This window comes from Mustela putorius, unplaced genomic scaffold (genome assembly GCF_011764305.1).
Source record: "Mustela putorius furo isolate JIRA1106 unplaced genomic scaffold, ASM1176430v1.1 tig00003854_pilon_pilon_pilon, whole genome shotgun sequence".
Lineage (NCBI taxonomy): Eukaryota > Metazoa > Chordata > Mammalia > Carnivora > Mustelidae > Mustela > Mustela putorius.
In genome coordinates, this window is record NW_025422006.1 from 7,907,475 (window position 1) to 7,925,644 (window position 18,170).

The 18,170-nt window shown below is 45.1% G+C and overlaps 1 protein-coding gene across 4 annotated transcripts in view; it reads right to left on the reverse strand.

Moving 5' to 3' along the window:
• The window catches only part of APBA1 (amyloid beta precursor protein binding family A member 1), a 193,574-nt gene that overhangs the window by 134,317 nt on the left and 41,087 nt on the right, over nt 1-18,170 (reverse strand). The gene's annotated exons all lie outside the window — the stretch shown is intronic.

Consider the following 18,170-nt stretch of genomic DNA (forward strand, 5'->3'; position numbering starts at 1 on the left):
TTGGACCAAATGTGGTTTTATTGCATTTGCACAGTAATAGAGGTGTTGGACCCCCCGGGTGTCAGAGTCTGCAGATTCCAAAGCGGAGATGATTCTTATTTCCGTTGAGAAAGCCTTGCCTTCTCCTCTCACCGATGTATCACAGCCTTGAGTTGGGCCACAGGATCTGGGTCTTCTCCTCACAGCTTCTGCCCACCCTTGCCCCTTGTCAACAGCCTCTGGGATGATCTACGCTATAGCATGGCTGCAGCTGTGGACAACGGTATTGCTTCTTGATCTTTAATGCCTAAAACTATCTGCGCAGGCATTGGGGGTGGGGTTGTCTTTAAAATGCGGGATCTGAACCAGTGTGTTTGGGTGGGGTCCCAGAGTCTACATTTCTCCCCAGCTCTCAGTGCTGCTGCTACGGACCCTCATGCCACACTTGGAGTCGCAAGGAACTGGGGGTATAATCAAGGTCTCAGGCTCCCATCTCTGGTGAGCCAATAGGTCTAACTCGCCCTTCGGCCATCAGCCCTCCTTATCTATCCAAATTACTATTTCCCATGAGAGAGATCAGGTGAAGGGTGAACCAAGGGCTGCGAGAAGAATCAGAGAGTGGGTGAAGGGAAGAGGAATGACCTAGAACTATTTAGATGAGGTCCTAGAGGAGGGTGGTTGTGGTGACTATAAGTTGTGCATAATATGATACGATTATAGGATTATGATATGATTAGGAATGATAATGATCTATAATGATAACATGTCTAGGGATTCCTGGTGAACACAAAAAACACTAATGGAGAGGTTCATCCAACTGATGGCCCAAGGAGTTTTGAAATGCTTTCCACCTACCATTTTCCGAATTTTTCTGTTGACCAGGTATTGCCCCCAACAACTGTGGAGTACCTCCTGGTGTGGAAAAAGTGGTTAGGAGTGCTGTTGGAGTCTGCTAAGAGGCCAGAAGCATGCTTTGCTGTCCCTAGTAAGGCAAGTCACCTCTCTGGACATAAATTTCCTCACCTGTCAGATGGGATATTAACAACTACAATGTAATTGTAAGACTTAATTGAGAAATGTGGTATGAAGTACTTAATACTCAATTCATGACGATAATGAAGAGTATTATTAATGGCAAAATATATGTTCCCCAACCATAGATTGTTACAGTTCACTCTTGAGGTGATGGTCTGAACAACAAGGAGATGGACAACGGAGACTCAAATCAACTTTGTACTAAAGCTCCCCCTGACCGCCCAGGTCCTGTCTATCATGTTGCCTTTCTGCCCAAGGTCTAACACGAAACAGCAAACAGGCAGTGAGTCAAAGGAATACTTCTCTAATATTTAATTTTTTTAAGGATTTCATTTATTTATTCATGAAAGTCAAAGAGAGAGAGGTAGAGGCAGAGGGAGAAGTAGGCTCCCTGCTGAGCAGAGAGCCTGATGCAGGACTCGATCCCAGGACCCTGGGATCATGGCCTGAGCCAAAGGCAGAGGCTTAACCACTCAGGCACCCCTAATATTTAATACTTGTAACACATAATTTAAATAAACATTTTCAGGGAGTATTTAAATAATTAAATATTGACTATTTTAAATCTCCTTTTTCTCTTCTACTTTGGTTTCCATGGGAATCTGTACTTATGGGGAACTTCAAAGCATGCTAAAGAAAATCTACCTAGTTCCCAACTTCTGCCTTCCTGCTTATTAATAGAATGACAGTTTGTTATAGAATGGCAAAGACCTCTGAAACTGCCTAGTTCAACCTGTTCTTCGGAGCTTGGGGCTATGTATGTCACTCTTTCAAGAAGTATTTTAGTGGAGCTCTAATTCGTATGCCATTTTATGTCCACTGGCAGCAGTCGGACAAGTAAGCCTCTGCAATAAAGGGTATGGGATAGATACTAACTGTGTTCCTTCATATTCACAAGTATTTTTTGCTTAGTCATGGGTTCCCAGATTATTTCCAAATGATTGAAGTTGCTAAAAGCTCCCCAGCCTATAGCTAAATCTGGTCATATTCACAGGGACATCAGATACCCCGGATCCAATGGGCTGGTGGTAAATGATTATGTAAGATGTTTAAGGAGGCATCCCAAGGTGAACACAACAGTCAGGGTGGTCTGAAGGACGGCTCTACTACCTCCCAGAATCTGAGCTTTGGAAAAGACCTTAAGGTCACACACACCACGTTCCAAAAACTGTGTTCTTTAGCAATCCATACTAAGAACTGTCTCAGAGTCCTGGTAGAGGGGAAGGGCAGCTGAGCCAGGGGGCTCCGCATACCTCCACCCAATCAGAGCCACTTCCTTTTAATCTATTTTTGTTTGTTTTTGAGGATTTTATTTATTTGACAGAGAGACACAGCAAGAGAGGGAACACAAGAAGGAGGAGTAGGAGAGGGAGAAGCAGGCTTCCTGCTGTGCAAGGAGCCCGATATGGGACTCGATCCCTGGACCCTGGAATCATGACCTGAGCCGAAGGCAGCTTCTCAACGACTGAGCCACCCAGGCACCCCCCTTTTTATCTATTTATATGTTGGAGTTGTGACGACAATTTTTTTTTTTTTTCCAGTGGACCTCCATGCCCAGCATGGAGCCCGATGTAGGACTTGAACTCATGGCCTGAGATCGAGACCTGACCTGGGATCAAGAGTCAGACACTCAACCAACCGAGCCACCCCTGCTGACAAATTTTTTTAACCACTGATGTGGGACATACTTATTTTCAAGGCATCTAAATCCTTTCATCAAATTTATCTACGTATTCGTTACAATGAGGTTTAGCTTCAAGTAATGAAGACACGAACTAAGAGTGAACGAACAAGGTATACCTTCATTTCTATTTTCCATAAAAATCCAGATCCTGTGTGGTATGAGAGTACCGGTTATGTGAGACTAGACAGCTTCAAGCTTTCTGTTCCACCATCCCAGATGTGTTTTCTTTATCTTCCCGGTTCAAGGTGGAGTTCTAGCTACTACATCCATGTATGAAGCATGTGAGAAGGAAGGACACACCCACTCCCTAAGAACACCTCCCTGAAGATGCATTCTATTCCCATCTTATTAGCGAGCCCTTAGTCATGCGGCTATGCACAGCTCCAGGTGAGGCTGGGAAGTGTGGTCCTCCCTGTTCTCATGGCCATAGGCCCAACCAAACAATCGGAATTCTAAATATCTAGAAGTAGAGAGACATATGGAAGGGCCCAAGTCTCCCTTCTGTCACCATCCGTCTTCAGCCAAGTTAGCTGGCTTTCAAGGGTTAGGCTATCTGATTCTCTCCTTAGATCTTCCTCGAGCTAGCAGATAAAAAGGGGACATGAAGACACCTTAAAAGCTGAGAGCTATAGCAGCAGAGCCCGCGGAATTACACGCTTCTGCTCAGAGCCATTTAGTGGGAGAGCAAATCAATATTTACAGTGCAACACAGACCTAGGTCATAGAGGGAAGGTTAAACTGTGTTTGCCACATTGTGCTTAAGGCACAGAACTGAGGCTCTCGTGGAAAGATTCCCATCAACACGGTTAAAAGTCGTCCTCTGCAAAATCGAACCAACACAGTGTATCTCACTGAGTTTCCAGGTTTCCAGGGGAAGCTCCAGGCTAAGAGGCAGAAGGGGAGGGTAAGGACTCTGGCTTCCCCTCTAGATCCCTGCACCTTGAACAGGACTTGGCACCTAGGCTGTGCTGAATAAATGAATGAAAGATGAGGTTGGGGCTGGAGACCCAGCTCTGCCTTGGTGCCGTCAAGATGACAGGGTTCTTGGAAGTGCTAGGAGCAAGAGTCACCTGGCAGGAGAGGAAAAAGAGTCTATCCACATCGCCAGAGGAGCCTTGGGCCTACAGTGCATTAACAAATAGATTTCGAGTCACAGTGGTCAGCAAAGGAGGACTCTGGTAAGCCCACAGATGAAGATTTTATGCGTTATTTTTTTTAAAGTTTTATTTTAGTTTATTTTCCATTTATTGTTAGGGGCATTATCGCTACATTTTCTAACTGTTTTAAGATTTAAGAATTATTCTAAACCATTCACAAAAGGGCAAATATTGTGTGATGCCACTCTCACGAGCCACCGAGAACAATCACATTCATAGAGACAGAGGGTAGAAAGGTGGTTGCCAGAGGCTGGGGAACAGGGGAAGGAGAGTTGTTTCAAGGGTAACAGAGTTTCCCTTTGGCAAGAAGAGAAAGTTCTGGAGCTAGGACGTGGTGACATACATGTTAAGTACATGGAACATACTTAACACCACTGGATTATACACTTAAAAATGGTCAAAATGGTAAACTTGATCCCATCTATATTGTATTGCAATTAAAAAGTGAGTCTAAAAGATGAGACTAAATATGAATTGCATATATCAGAGAACGGCATTTCCATGCAATTGCCAATATTTTAAGAAGCCTTTTAGCCGCAGCCTGTAACAGCTTTGCAAATACTTTAAATGGTTTTTAATCAATTTCTTACAACTCACCCCGAGTAGGCAGTGTCCCTTCTGAGTCCTCCAGGAGCAGCTCCTACCTGATTCACCACGCATCCTAGACGCAGTGCCCTCCATGCAGGTCCTCACTGACTCACCAAAGTGACGTCAAATCATTCATTGAATATTTCCTCCCGTATTTCCTCCAACACCATACCACTCACCAGTGCTCGCACCAGCTTGCCGGAGTTCAAGAACTCATAAACTCCCATGAGCAACTTGGTATCTACCTGAGGAGGAAGAGGAGGAGGTCTAGAGCTTTCACTAAATTCCCTAACGTGATAGTCCTCAAACCGTGGGCCCTGGACCAGCAGCATGAGCATCACCTGGGACTATGATAGAAAGACAATCCTCGGGCCCCCCCTGCATCTGCTGAATCAGAGAGTGGGGGTGGTGGGCGGGTGAAGCCCAAGGGTCTGTGTTTTCTCAAGTCCTCTAGGGGATTATGAGGCACACTGAAATTTGGAAAGTGGAGGTCTGTGACCCCACAGTGTTAGGAACCGGCGTGTTCACTAGAAGGGTCCGCACAGAATAGCAAAGTGCTTCTTCTCTGGGGCTTCCTGAGGTTTTTGTAAAAACGACCTAAGATGGGTTGAAAGTTCCCCTGTGGCAGTTCTGCAAACATGTAAGTGGATTACAGCTTTCATGTGCCCTCAGGAAATGAGACCAAAGCTCCCACATCGACCTGCTGGTTCATCTCAGGGAAGACGCTGCACCCCCTTCTTACCTAATCTGTTGACTCTATGGGAAGGATAAGGGAAAGGGACTATTCCACAGCTGGGGTTACCATAAATATCAGGCCTTCTGTCGACCCCCCTTCTCTGCCTTCTTCATGGAAGCTCCCAGAAGGGGAGGAAGGGCACAGGCTGTGAGGACCTCTGATTTCCACTGTCTATGGTTAAGTGGTTCTGTAGAGGGAACACCAAGTTTTGGGATCAGAAGACTTCAGTTTGAGCCTGTTTCTGTCTGTCACTGGCCTTACGACCCTGAGCCTTAGCTTTCCCATCTGGAAGATGGGGGTGGCAGGTGTTCTTGTGGGCGTGCGAGGACACTGGAGTGAGAGCCGCCCCAGGTCACGTCTGTATCCAGCTCTACCACGTGGCCATCACGTATGACATTAAAACCACGATATCGACCCAATGGCCATCTCAAAGGGTCATCGTGCGCATTTAACAAGGCAATAGCCATAAAGGGCCTCACACACTTCGTACACACGGTAAAAAAAGAAATACACCAGTTTAATGCTAGTAACAGTAGTAGTAAAGCTTACAGCTCTAGAAAGATCAGGTATCCTAACTATAGCTTTGGAGCACAAAAGCAAACATGGATAACAGCATAATGGTATGTGCAGCAGCCGCGTAGTTTAACAACAAAAAAGGGCTGTATTTTTTGTTGAGCTCATTAGCTTTGCGCAAACGAAGGATATTCACCTTTCAGAAAAAGCTTCACCCAGAAAATGCTAATATATTCCAAACTCCAAGAGTCTTCAAGTCCTCTTTGGATCAGGAGGTCATTCTTTTCTTTCTCCAAACATAGATTTTCAGATGGAATAAAGATGATCGTACTTAACATTCACAGAACAGTAAACACTCTTTAAACTAATTTCATCCATGCTAGCTCAGAGGGAAGTTAAGAGGAGAAAATGGCCTGAAGTACAGGAAGGTTTTTTTGTTTTGTTTTGTGATTTGGGTTTTTTTGTTTGTTTGTTTTGTTTGTTGTTTGTTTAGAATTTGGTATGACTTTGTGCTAAAGAGGAGCCAGGATCATCCCCACCTCCGGAACCTGCCTCTGCTGACTCTGGGGACTGTACAACCACCCGCTGGCCACTCAGAAGTGGCTGAATTGGATGGCGCCTGATCAGTCCTTCCAGAAGAGCTGTCCACACACAGCCAAATGTTTTGGGGGGGGGGTGGCGTTAGTCTGTTTCGACAGAGTTTGCTCTCTAAAGACTAACAGACTCGTAGGAAACTTACATGGACGTAACCAGAGCAGGAATGAAAGAGGCGGCAAGATCAGAACCTGGTGGAGGTTCCTCTCCTCTTGTTTTAAGAAAGTCCTCCCAAAACACCGCATCTTCCTCGCTTGCGCTGGGATCAGACGGTCTCCACAGACACGGCACTTACTCCTGTCTGACTCACAAACAAACCGACTCTCCCAGAGCCACGAGGCTACGTTTTGTGCTCGATTCCCGCCAGTCCCAGCTGAGCCTGGGGCGCCATGGCAGGCCCCGCACCTCCTGAACTCAGATGTTACCATGCTTTGGGAGAAACACTGAGATTGTTTGGGTAGAGAACAACAATCATTCATTCACCCCAAAGATGGCTTTATTAGGCACCAATTATGACATGTCTAAGGCATGTAATCGATTCATTCCTTCATTTAAGAAAAAATGGTTTTTGAATTAAAAAAATTTGCGATCTAGTTAAAATTCCACAAAATTTATCTTTTGGAAATGTACAGAACAGTGGTTTTTCAGATGTGCTCGAGGCTGTGCAGTCATCGCTAGGAACTCCAGTACATTCTCATCACCACAGAAGAAACCAGGTCCCCGTTTCTGGTTAACTCCCATTCCTCGTGTGCCTAACCGCTGCCACAAGCTCTCCGCAATGGTCACTTGTCCTTCTTCTTGAGTATCCCCTTAGCACCAGGCACCATTTCAGGCATAGAGGGAGAGACAGTGAACAAAACCAGCGATGGATCTCCCCTAAAGGAGCTTTTCTTCTAGGCATTTGCAGTAAATTTAAAACAACATATATTTACTGAGAAGAAACCATGTGCAAGAAAAGAGAAAATCCTCGGTCTAATGAACAAAAAAGAGAACTCACTTCCTCCTCCACACCCAGCGGTGGCATAAAAATAAGCAAAACAGATTTAACCATCTTTTTTATCAAATGACTTTTTCTGGAAAACTCTAAGTGGGAATTTCCCCTTCTTTCCTCCTCCTGGTCCTCTGGGAGGGCTGCGAGGTTCAAACCAAAGAGCGAAAGAGTAAGAGGCAGCGGGGGGAAGCACAGCCTGGACCACAGTCGGGCAGACAGTCAGCTCCAAAATGACCAGAAGGTCTTTTATCCCGTGTCCACGTGCCTTATGCCACAAACCATCACCTGAGCCCAATCACTGCCCCCAAACCTCAGCTCTAACCCCCAAATAATAAGCTTCTGCAAAAGGCGTGATCATCCCCCAGAAGAGCAAGTTCCAGTCAAAACTTCTGAGTCTTACCCAGGCAACGAGATACTCGTTTTCGGCAAGACATGAGGACGCAATTTCATTTGTAATTTCTGGAGGAATTATGGTATTTATTTATTTAGTAAAGATTTTATTTATTTATTTGACAGAGAGAGATCACAGTAGACAGAGAGGCAGGCAGAGATAGAAAGAGGGAAGCAGGCTCCCCGCTGAACAGGGAGCTCGATGCGGGACTCGATCCCAGGACCCTGAGATCATGACCTGAGCCGAAGGCAGCAGATTAACCCACTGAGCCACCCAGGTGCCTGGAATTATGGTATTTAGGTCCTAGCAGTTTACCAAAACAGGACTTTCGTGGGATTTGACTTGGATATGAGATGTCCTGACTGATCAGGTCGCATTTCAGAAAGTCTGGCTGCAGCTCAGTCACTGCTTGGACCTGACCACAACCCCTAAGAGAGACATCGTCAACAAGTGCGTGCCTACCACCATCTCTTTACACATAAACACTTCCCCATTGTGGAGACTCCAACACAGATCCAGGGTTGAGAGTCAGTGAAGACAGGGAATTAATTAGTGGTTGAAGTGAGTCTGCGAGGCAGCTTCGCTGTTTGGATCTAGTAGGACCTTATGGCCAAAGTGTTTCATGTAACTACAGTGACCTTATAATTAATCATCCAAATGACATACTTTCCAGAGTGAACAGAGGCCCCTCTAATAAGCTGAGATGGCAAGCCAGCCCGGACCGTGCAGACCAATGGGGAGAGAGGTGTGGTCATCCTTCACCTGAGCCTCGCACCAGGTCCCAGCAGAGAACCGCCTCCCCAGGCCTGCTTTGGAGCCTAGCATCTGGAAGGGGAAAGCAGAGTCTCCATAATACATAGCAGAAAATAGTAATTATTATAAAGAGATAATCTCTTGTGATTTCTCTCTAATGCTCTTCGGAGAGGCTCAAGTTACCTGAATACAAAAAGATGTTTTACAACAAATATTGCAACCCTGTACCAAGGACTTTGTAAGAAGGACATGTCTGAAATAAGTAAGTGGTAAGTCAGAAGAGATTACAGGTCAACGTGTGTGTGTGCTTGTGTGTGTGCATACACATGAGCTAAGTGGAGAGGTGTGGTAAGGAAGAAAGAAGGTGTAATTTTTTTTTTTTAATCAATGAGAAGTGCTTAAAAGCAGGACAAGTCGGTGATAGCTAACATAAAAGCAAGAGCTCACAACTGCAAAACAGAACTCAGAATGATTTGGGGGTAAAACCAAGAGCTACAATCTTTCCTCATAGCCCTTTTCTTATTTATTCTGATAAATCAAGGATATAACTAGTTTTGCTAAACGGTTCATATTTCCAGAGGATTTTACCTGTAGAGAAGATTTCTTTGGAGCAATGTCTCTGCACTTAAGTACTGGTACTGACCTCCTTTATCATAAAAAAAAAAATGATGTCAGGTCTCCCTCGGGCTACAAAATTATTATGAGGCTATAAATTGCTTATGTTTTAAGTTCTTCCATAGCTATAAAATCAGAACAAATTTATAACTGATAATACAAACAAATCCGCAAAGCCAATAAAATCCAAATGAATCGCATTAGTTAATCCGACATATAATGATATATTGTTGAAATTAGATTTCCACACTGTGGCCCAGATCTTTGGAGTATGGCCTCCCTGTTCTATTGTGTGTTATTTGATGACTCAATTCTCCAACCACTGTTTCCTATTCAGGCTCTCCACGCAGCTTTCATTGTCACAGACCCTGCCCCATACCGTCAGTTGGACTTGCCTTGGCCGGAAGGCATCATTTGCAATTATATTCACCTCTATCCTGCTATTAGGAAAAATCATCGGATGCCAGGGCACTTATAACACACATGTCATTGTGGGCATGGGGACCTTGCAGCAGCGTTCAGCTTGAAGGTGGTCACCCAAAGAGTCTAGAATGTGCTGATGTTAAATTTGGTTTTAAATGGTCATTTAGGGACACAGAATTTCCCTGGAACCGGAAGCTCCTTGACGTCACAGATTTGTGTCTGGTTGGTTTGACTCTGTTACACGTAGCACTCAACAGGGTACCTCGCAGTCAAGATCTGTGTACTCAGTGAATGAATGACTGAGTGGATGAATGGAGAATTCTCAAAGGGAATTCATGTAACGATAAGGAATAGACCCACGGGTCCCAGCCTCATGGAACCTGAAGGAAGAATATGGGCAGAGACCCCCACCAACGGGCTCAACAACTATAAATATACACAAAAAAGAATCCACATGTATATTCACTAGATTTTTATCTCCAACTCACTTAAAAAAAAAAAAAAAGTATTGCTACGCAAGCAAACAGACGGGTGTTCCCCTAGAAGATCCCTGCAGCCAAGGAGGGCTCCTTGTCCCCATCTATTAGCAGAGAATTGCTTTTCATTAACAAAACCCAACACCAGTAAATGGTGGTACGAAGGAGAAGGACAGAGGAAAAAAAGGCAAGAGGAGGGACCTAGAATGTATTAGGTTAGCACCTACTACAGGCCAGGAGGCACAGTGATAGGAACTTCATAACTATACTTGAAACTTTATAAGCACTCTGTGGGGTGGGCTTTGAAGTATCACTTACTTTTATACGGATATGGAAATTGATGACAGAAAAGTTTAAAAAGGCTCACCCAGACTTGAACCCAAGTCTGTCCAATTAAGGGTCCTTCCTGTCTTCTTGGGCCATGCTGCTCCCTTAACGAAGTGACACATGGCCATGAGGGGGCAGGAAAGCAAGTGGTCAAAAAGCAGACAAAGAGATTTCCTTTCCTGAGGGTCAATGGATATATTAAAAAATAAAATGACATTGTCCCATTTATTTCTAAGAAACATAGTTAGAAGCGCTTTGAAAGTAATCCCCAGAGTCCCAGCCAGGATTTTAATTGGCTTTAAAAATGAGAGTATCAGGGGTGCCTGGGTGGCTCAGTCGTTAAGTCATGATGATCCCGGGGCCTGGGACAGAACTCCGGATGGGGCTCCCTGCTTAGCAAGAAGTATGCTTATCCCTCTCCCACTCCCCCTGCTTGTATTCCCTCTCTTGCTGTCTCCCTTTCTCTGTGTCAAATGAATAAATAAAATCTTTTTTAAAAAATGAGAAAGTCAGCCCTTAGTTTATTCTGTGATCATAACTGTTGGATTGAAAACAGAGAGAGTAGTTGCTACTACATCTGCGGTTACTTCTAGAACCTTCTAGAATGGGTGAAGGGAGACATTTGTAGCTTTTACTTCAAGCTTCCTCTCACCTTCAAAGCTGAGCCTTGCCCTATGCACTTCGAATAACATGCCACAGCACTCATCCCCAAATAAAACCACGTACTTTCTTATATTTTCCCCAAATATTTTGTGCTCACTTTTTATTTACTAAAGCAAAGAATCAGTGGGACAAAAACAGGTCTCCTTGTGCCAACCACTGGTGCATGGAAAGCCATACTAACCAGTGATTAGAGCTATGCCTCCAGAATCAGATTATTTGGGTCATAATCTCAGGGCTGCCTCTTACTGATTGTTTGACTTTGGATAAACTTCATAACTGGTTAAGCTTCAATTTCTGTATCTATAAAGTGGGGATGTTATGAGTTGTTCTGTCATTAGGGTCTTTGTGAAGTCATATATGAAAGCACATGGTCCCGTGCCTGTCACATAGAAGAGATAAATGAATGTTAGTCATTATATTGATTATGCCTAGAAAATATTAGAGCTAAGAAAGTAATATAGGGTAGAAACAAGCCACACCTACTGTTTTAGATTACACTGAACCACAGCTGATCATCACTAAGTCCAAGGACATCATACTGTAAACTAACCTATGATTCACTCTTTCTATACCCACTGGTATTCCTCCCAGAACGCTTAGTAAATCATGAAATCTTTTTAATTACAATATGAGCACCATTGGGTGCAAACTCAGTCATTAAAAAAAAAAAATAGAGGGGCGCCTTGGTGGCTCAGTGGGTTAATAAGCCTCTGCCTTCAGCTCAGGTCATGATCTCAGGGTCCTGGGATCGAGCCCTGCATCAGGGTTCTCTGCTCAACAGGGAGCCTGCTTCCCCTCCTCTATCTGCCTGCCTCTCTGCCTACTTGTGATCTCTCTTTCTGTCAAATAAATAAATAAATAAAATCTTTAAAAAAAAAAAAAAAGGAATGCTCAAATTAAAAAAAAAAAAAAGAAAGAAAGAAATGTTTACCAAGGTGGAAATTGCTACAGTGATGACTTAATGCACCCACACAAGATCAGGTACACCTTAATCCATCTGGTTTCCTCTTTTATTTTTTAATTGGAAGGATTTTTGAATCTGTACCATCATCAAATTACTCAAAAGGGAAGGAGGGTAGGTGGATCACAGAGCAGAACTATAACCAACACTCACAGCTCACTTCAAAGTATCAAAAGGCCTAAAAAGGAAACTTCAGAGAAGGATGAGGACCGACTGCAAAGGGAAGCTGAGCCATGGCTTGAAGTCTTACTTAAGGTTCTGGTCCCCATGAAGACAAAATCTCCAACATCCACGGAGAAAAGAAGGCACAAAGGAACATCCAAATGCCATTACTTCAAGAGGTGCCCTTTGGGTCTTCGTAGAAGCAGTGACAGAGACCCAGAGGATAATTACATGCAATTACCTAAAGCAAATGGAAGTACAGAGCACCCACGCTGAGAACCCAGGTTGTGGTCACACTCCCAGTAAGTCCGCTTTCCCCAGTGTGGGCCCTAATTATCCAATGTTTCCATCGCCCCTGTCTTTCCCCCGTTGATGTAGCTCATTCCACCCCGTGTGCCACTGTGTTCGCTTTAATGTTTCCTAGACAAATTCTAATAGCAATCACTAATGTTTAATTAGCTCTTCCTGCGTACAAGGAGGTGACACCCACTGTGGGATGAGATCTGTTTTTCATCTAAAACATCGGGTTAACCTACAAATGCACACTGTGTGTGTGACAAATGAGGCTAGGTGCTGTAATGAATACGAAAACAAAACAGATGTCACTTCCACTCCATTCAACCACATATTCTAATGCTTATACTTATTTCTTGCTGGGCATTGTACTGGGGAGTGGGACAGAGAAATGATGTTGAAATAATAATGATGTTAAAATAATAATAAAATAATAAAATGATGTTAAAAAATAAAATGATGTTAAAATAATAATGATTCAGGTCTTGTAGGGCTCATACTCTAGTGGTTGACTTCCAAACAGATCGTAGAGAGCCTAATGCCAGATGGAGGAGGAGACCCACCCACTACCAGGATGGTGTAGTGTAGAAACCAACCGTTATATTTACACTGAACGATCAATAACGGAATCCAATCTGGTGAGTATGCGCATATCGCCCCTAGAGTTGACCCGTCCCATCAGTGACAAATATTTCCTGGCTGTTCCCTATACGTAGCGTCCAACTCGAAGAGCCAGCAGCATGACCTGTGATCGTGACGTATATCTGCTGTAGGACTGCAGAACTGCGGGCTGGATTTGGGAGCATAATGGAGAAAAAACTGGGATTATACTTGCGCTCTCCTGAGAACTCTACTCACCCCTACTGCTTGGCCCTGCAACGGTCAACACCAGCTCTTTGGGATTTATACTTCTGAAATGTGATACAATAGGCATAACATAAAACGTACCATTTCAGCCATTTGGGGTTGTACCATTCAGTGGCATTAAGTGTATTCACGCTATTGTGCACCTGTACTTCTTTTAAATCCTACCTTCTGGCCAAGGAGAAGATTAAGTCTGGGGGCTCACAGACATACTGAAAACAGGTGATGCTAAAAGTCTAGCCTCAGCATTTTACTATTAAACTTATGGACTCACACACCCACTCTCTCTCTCTCTCTCACACACACACACACATACACACACACACTCACACACTCACACCCCTAGGTAGACCAACACGAGAGCAGCAGATACATTTTCTTAAATGTCAACTTCAGTTGCTCGGTCATGTCTGCTAGAGTGCCGTGTGGGAGGGGTGAGGCCATCGTGAGACCATCGTCTGCACTCATCATCCAAGGGCGAGTCACTTTAGTCTCTGCTCACAGGAATGGAAGGGTGCTCAGGCTCTTTGAAAAGCACCCAGCCACAGACCGTAGCCTCGTGCCGCGTCCCTACCACCTCTCAAACCATTCACTGGCTGCGGAGACAGGCAGCTGGGCTGGCAGCAGCTACTTCTCTGGGCACCAGTCAGCTCCTCGTGAATGTAATGCACTCAATATTTGGTGTGTTCTTGCTATGTGCAAGAGACACTGTTCCGGAGGCTGCCGTGATTGAGTAAGTAGGCTACGTTCCAACCCTCTGAGGCTGGCAGTGCAGAAGAAGGGGAAGGCAGGTACTTGAGTAACTATTACATGAGGTAGGGGAGGAGTGCTTCCACGGAAAGAGGCAAAAGATCACCGTTTATATCTGATTTAGGCTGATGTGGGTGAAGAAAGATCAGAGGGGCAGGGGTAGAATCAGGCAGGGCTGAGAGGCAGGGCAGACCTTGTTAGAAGAAGGAGTGAAACCCACAGCTCAGGGCAGAAAAGAACCAAAACTAGGGAGGGATGCACGGACACAGAGAGAGGCTAAGACTCAAGATGTGGCATAAGAGATTCTTAGCAAATATTTTCAGCCTTCTTTTTTTTTCCAGATGTGTTATACAGAGGCAGAGGTACAAAAATATTGGAGCCAGAATAATCTGGGTTCAAATCTTAACCCGTCATCTATTAGCTGGGGATGTTAGGTGAGTCTTTCAATCTCTCCAAATGTCATGTGCACAAAATAAGGAGGAGAATGCTTACCCCGAGGGGCTGTGTGACAGTCAACCGAGAGTTTCGTGGAGCAGCTAGTAAAATAGTCACAGCACATGGCGGGCACCTAATGTATTCTGGCTCCCTTTTATCTAAGGGGGTTCTGAGTACGCCAATGGACCACAAAACCACAGCAGTCAACATTTATTGAAACAAGCACTTGTATTTGTTGCTTGGAGGCAATTCAAGAGAAATTTAAATCTTAGGTTCCATTCTCAAGAATTCATCTCGTGGTGAAGGGCAGGAAATGTATATCTGAAAGAGCCCTAAGAACATAAGTTACATTCACAGAAAGGAACTCATAACATGAGCATTACTTTAGAAACAGACCCCCGGAGTGATTACATAGTATTTGTTTGGGAAGGCTGGGCAGACCAGCAAAGAAGCAACAGAGCAATCTCTATAAATCAAGGAAGGAAGTCTGAGACTCATAAATACCACAAGCATATTTGCTTGTTCAGTCCTGCTTATTTATTAGCTGTGTGACCTTACGAGGTTGCTTAACCTCTCTGAATCTCTGTTCTTTCAACTGTGAAGGGCAGGTTAATCTCTCTTCTGTCTATCTCACATGGGTGCCATGGGACTCAAAGAAAAGAATGCCCATCACAGGCCCTTCCAACCTTCAAGAGCCACACAAAGGCAAGACATCCTTATTACCATCATCTTAAAGCGTACAACAAAATCTCTCCATTAGTAGAACACAGGCCCCCACCCTATCTCCCCTGTGCTTAGGTTAGGACAAACAGAAAAGCCACGAGGAAATTTCACCTGCTTACAAAAAAACTCACTTTATGAAAAAGTTTGAGCCTGACACACATTCATTTCTTAAATACTAGGTTTTTAAAGGATATGCTCCGACCTAATTATTCACATTGACAGAGGGACTTAGGCTGTCCCTGCACATGTGATACACACACACACACACACACACACACAATATTCTGCTTAATGACATGAACAGCAATTTTTCCATTCCTTGTTTTCCCAGCCAGCAAAATTCCCTGACAGCACTCAACATTTTTATTCTGGTTTTTTGTATTAAAAAGTTGACTGAAATCTCTAGAATATTAGGAAAACTGAAAAGACTCCCAATGCTCAAAAACGAGCAATTGAATACTGAACTGAAAACAGTCTTCCCTTGACGTCTTGGTCTCAAAGCCCTGTCTGTCTTCTGGAAAAGCAGGCCCTCGTTACCAGAGTTGCTCTCTCTCCCCAAATTAGATCTGGCAGTTAGTACTGGTGGCTTGTAACTTCTCCTGGCGATGGTCTAGTGGGTTTTAAAGAAAATTATTCTGTAAGTCAGGGCAGAGCCTCGCAGAAATTCTCGCTCGCTTTCCCCCTGCAAATTCGAATTACCAAGAAGAAAACCAAGAGGCTGTGAAGTACATGCTAAGCTGGGAAAATGGGTAACGGAGTGACTGTCCCTGGAGGCTGTTGGTAAGTGAGCTAACGTGCCACCTCTTTCTTCCGTGGCTGGCCAGGAGAAACCCCAGGGGGTGAGAAAGTGACCGCAGGGCCCTGTCCTGGTCCTTGGCAGATGGAGATCTCCGTGTGTCTTGGTCTGTGAAGTGGGGATGGACGGACTCTGGGTAACAGTGTTTGGCCCCGAGTAAGCTTCCACCAGATGGCAGCTGCCCTCACCTCCGGCCAGGTTAGCTTCTCTGAAGCCACCCACCCACCTAAGCCAGTCTCCTTGATGCAAGCGGGCTTTTCCTCACGATCTCACTCCACAGGTATTACTAACTGGAGGAACTGTGAATTAATTAAACTAAATATAACACATGGACACTGTTTCATACTTGTGGTCTGGTCTTCCGGCACCCCCGAAATTTCCTCTCTGGAAGGTGACCAGTGAGGTCCTAATGGCCCGATCTCTCGTTTCCTGCTGGCTTGGCACGGCAGCGCTCCACACGGTGGCTTTCTGTCATTTGAGAAAACCGGTGTTCTTTCAGTTTTCTGAGACTGCAGCCTCCTGGTTCTCGTGTTACTCCTTTGGCTGCTCCTTTGCCCTTGGCTGGTTCCTCGTCCATCCGGACCAGAAGGGAGGCAGCCTCCACAGTCGCTGACGCTCCAGATTCTGCTTCTCACCTGTGTCATCCATGTCCGTTCTGCAACTTTCCCCCCACACCTTGATTTTCTAGCCACGTATCCTCTTCTGAGAATGAGACCCAACCTTTCTCAGCATCCATGAGATAGCTTCAGACTGGCCAAACACGTCTTTCCTTGTCAAACCTGTGGCCCTCTGCTGTCCTATCATGGGGAACACCCACCCATTCTTCTACTGAACCAGCACAGAAATAGAAATGCAGAGTAAAAGCAGGACAAGCCGGCGACAGGGAGACTGCAGACCACAGTATCTAAGGGCACGGCTCTTGAGTCAGACTGCCCAGATTCAAGTCTTGGCCCCACCCCCGATGAACTGCAGGGCCTTTCTGCAGCTCAGTTTCCACAGCTGGGAGCGAGGCGTCATAGTAGCCCCACAACATGAAGGGTTGAGGATAAAATGAGCTGACCTACCTCGAGCACTTAGAGCACATGCATGGCACACAGCACTGAATGAGTATTAGACAGCACTATGACTATTCCTCATGAATATAATAGGAAAATGTGAGTGAGTCAGGCTCAGCAGGCTTTGTAGGCAAATGTTTTATGATCTTTAATCTACTTTCTACTAGTGAATAAACCATGGTGCTTGGCAGAAACAAAGCAATTAATTGGCACCCAACGCTGGCTATGATTAGAAACAAGCCATGTTCTATTTTCCCAAATGGCAACTGAATAAATAGGGTAGATGCTGCCTCCGAGTCCATCAGAGCCGGAGAGGGCTTAAAGATCACGTGATGCCGTGGCTACCTGACCTGAGAAGCACCCAAAACACCGGGGGGAGCTTTTTAAAGATGCAGATCCCCGGAGCTTAGGGTCTGAGTTTGTGTCTCAGGAGATCTGGGCCGGTTCCCAGGAATCCGGGGGATGTCAGGCACATTTGGGAGCCACTGATTCAATCCATTCCCTTCCTGTCAAAGATGACAAAATGAAGACCTGGCAGCTTGAGTCCATTTGCCCCAAGTCTTGGAGTGAGTAAGAGGCAGAGCAAGGCTCACACGTGACAGATGTTTCCACCAGCAAAACCATCTCTGGAAAGCGAAACAGAGAAGTGAATCCTATGCTGAGAGCTTAATCTTCCCAGCTAACTAAATAGGAGCGCGTCTGTGTCTAGGTCATTAGAAGAGAAGGTACGTCCTGGCTAGGTTTCGTGAGCTCTTCCATTTGCAGACAGAAGGGCCACTGAGAGGTGTTTCTGGCCTTAAAGTCATTCAGTGACAATAGGATTTAAGGCCAGAGCTGATGAAATCAAAGCCTGTTTTTATACCTTTTTATACCAAGCGGCCTTTTTGAATCCTTTTGTGATGCATTCTTCTGCATATCCTAGGACAACTGATCCAGCGCTCAGGAACTCAACTCCTGCCAAGCAAAGGATTTCTGCCTGCAAGTTTCAGTAAGGATGAGAGCTAGGATTTCTCAACCGCGCATGGCGAGCCCCTCTGGTGTTTGGGAAGCAGCTCCCAGTCAGCTGCAGTTTTGGCAATCACAGCCCACAGAAACGGCACGTGCTGTCTCTGTGATCAGCAAGGGCAACAACAGATTCCGCATCCATGACCTCATGACTCAAGTGTCCACACCCTTGGCAGAGCGCGGGGTCCTCTCCAAATACT